This window comes from Ailuropoda melanoleuca, unplaced genomic scaffold, assembly GCF_002007445.2.
Source record: "Ailuropoda melanoleuca isolate Jingjing unplaced genomic scaffold, ASM200744v2 unplaced-scaffold71931, whole genome shotgun sequence".
In the NCBI taxonomy this organism is placed as follows: domain Eukaryota; kingdom Metazoa; phylum Chordata; class Mammalia; order Carnivora; family Ursidae; genus Ailuropoda; species Ailuropoda melanoleuca.
Genome location: NW_023247094.1, coordinates 1 through 2,464, shown reverse-complemented (window position 1 = coordinate 2,464; position 2,464 = coordinate 1). Strand labels below are relative to the sequence as shown.

Here is a 2,464-nt window from a genome sequence, read left to right as displayed (position 1 = left end):
GTTGCATCCTGCTTTCTCACCACACCCTATCCCTGATTTTAACCCTGAAGAAAAAAACACCGAATGCTGTTCTTCCCATGGCACAGCACGGAGTGCAGTCCACCAAGGAGTCGGAAGTGACCCGCAGACACCAGCTTACCAGAGAGCACACCACGGTCTACCAAAGTGGACTCTGAGCGCATGGCCCGCCGCCCCAGCAAGTGCACAGGCGCGTGCACAGAAGCGGTCTCTGCCTGCTGGGAGCCAGTAAGGCACGGAGCTGCCCCTCTAGACACACCCCACACGTGGGGCCCTGACCACAAGGCTGCTGGGGTGTGGCAGCTTCTGAACGGGAATGAGATCTTTGTAGCTCCTGAGAAAAGGCGACAGCAGAGTTCCGGCCAACCCGATGCAGGGCCCATCTGCTTCTCACTCGTCCCCAGCATGCAGCAAACGGGCAGGTTGGGACCAAGGACCAGTAATGCATCAGCCGTCTATGGAGGGTGTTGGCTTTTCTTTCTCCTGCCCCCCCCACCCCCACCCCCACCAGCTCAGAAGCCCTCTGGCCAGCAGGAGCTGCCCCGGTCCTTGAGAGAGAAGCAAGCTTCATACACCGGGATGAAGCATCAGCGAAATAAAACACACCAATGGTGCAGGCATGCTGCCCTTCAGGCCAGATGCACAAGTCTACACAGTGCTCAAAACCCACTAAAGAACCCTTATCTTTATATATAAAAACATTATAAAGAAATAAAAGCATAAGGCGATGTAAGGCTTGTATGTCAGCTTGAGTCCAAAGAAATAATCTTTTCTAACTGAGGCTAAAGCTGCTTTGCTTAGCTTTAATTTTTGAAAAATTCGCTGCATTTAAAAAATAAAAAATTTGCCTTTGTTAAAGCTAGATTGTTAGTGTAACAATTAGGCAGCTGCTGATAACCAGTTTCTTTTCTGGAGGGTTTCAGAAAATGGACAGTTTTCTCATTTAGCGTTTGAAATAAAAACTGAAGATCAGGTAGGGCTTTCTGGATGAACCTTCCTTCCGCGGACTCCTTCTATCACTTACGAGAGGAGAGGCAGAGGCAATACCACTTATTTTACGCTCATCACTCTCCCGTCCCTTCCACGTTGTCCTGAACTAACAAGACTGCCAAAGGGCCCACCGTCCTGCCCGCTCCCTGTGCCCAGGACGGACGCACAGTGGTATGCATCTACCGACTTCAGTGGGAAGCATGTGCGTACAAGACCGTGTTCCGTAGAGCTCATGCGAATGCCGTGGCCACGTCTACATGTGAATGGCACGACGATCCTCAAAGCCCGCTCTACGCACTTGCCCGCGGCCCGGCAGGCTGCTCCGCCGCGGAGTCGTAGTCGTGGCGATGGGGGTGTGCTTGTACTTGTTCCGCGGCCGGGCAAAGCTGCGACGGGCTTAGAAAGGCGTGTGATCAGGCAGGGGCTTGGCGCCACTCCCGGTCGGGGAGGCAAGGTTGTCACTGCCATTCTCTCTGCCGCCTACAACCTTAGACTACAGACGGGGAAAAAACCAAGAAAAACAATTATAAAACCTGAGACAGAGCACACGGTGCCGGCAGGTCCTAGGCCTGTGCTGGGAGCCCCAGCTGTTCAGCTCTGTGCGGAGTCTACACCACACCAACACCGATCAGCAATAAAAAGGAACAAATCACCGACACGGGCAACAGGCTGGCAGTATCTCCAGGGATTTATGCAGTGTAAAAAGAGCAAATCTTCAAAGCCTCCACGGTTCCAATCCTAGGACATTCTTGCAATGACAAGTCATCGAAAGGGAGAACAGATGAGTGGTGGTGGGGGTAGGGCTGGAGGAAGGTGAGCACCAGGAAGGACCGTTGTGGGGATGAAACTGCTCTCCACCTTGACTGTATCAATGTCCTGTCCTGGCTGTGCTACTGCCAAACGTGATCACTGGGGAAACTGTGTAGAAGGTACAAGGACCCCCCGCATTAGTCCGTGTAAACTACACGTGAATCTATGATGACTAAGTTCACGTAAAGGACGGGCCACGCCCCACCCCAACAAGACAAGTGAATGGTCCAGAGACACTTACCTTTATGGTCCCAACTCGGTCTTCAAACGACTTGAAGGTTGCAGAATTCCTTTAAAGAGAGAGAGAGAGAGAGAGGAGAGGTCAGTGTAGGGAGCAAACGGTTGTGCTGCCCTCCTCAGTGTGATGGGCTTCAGGGTTAGGGACAACCTCCAGAAAGATCCCTGACAGCATCCTGAGACCTCACTGTAAAAACAGGACAAGCCAAAAAGGAGAAGGGGTATGCCCCCTGAAGACGGCCCAGGAAAGGTCATTCTGGAGGCTTCCAGGTCAGAACAGGTCAGCCACACCTGCCAAGTGCAAAACCTGCACACCGCCAGCGGGTGAAACCCAGACTTCACACAGGCAAACTGCAGACCCCTCACCTGGGCGGTGGGTGGGATGTGGGGCACATTTCTGCTGTACTCT

General features: G+C 52.9%; 1 long non-coding RNA gene across 1 annotated transcript; it reads right to left on the bottom strand.

Annotated features, from left to right (window-relative positions):
- Positions 1 to 795: 795 nt before the first annotated feature.
- Positions 796 to 2,458, bottom strand: LOC117800534. The gene is made up of 2 exons (XR_004623106.1): positions 2,060 to 2,458; positions 796 to 1,501 (listed from the first exon to the last, which is right to left on the bottom strand). It is a non-coding gene; the product is annotated as an uncharacterized LOC117800534 (long non-coding RNA).
- Positions 2,459 to 2,464: the final 6 nt, after the last annotated feature.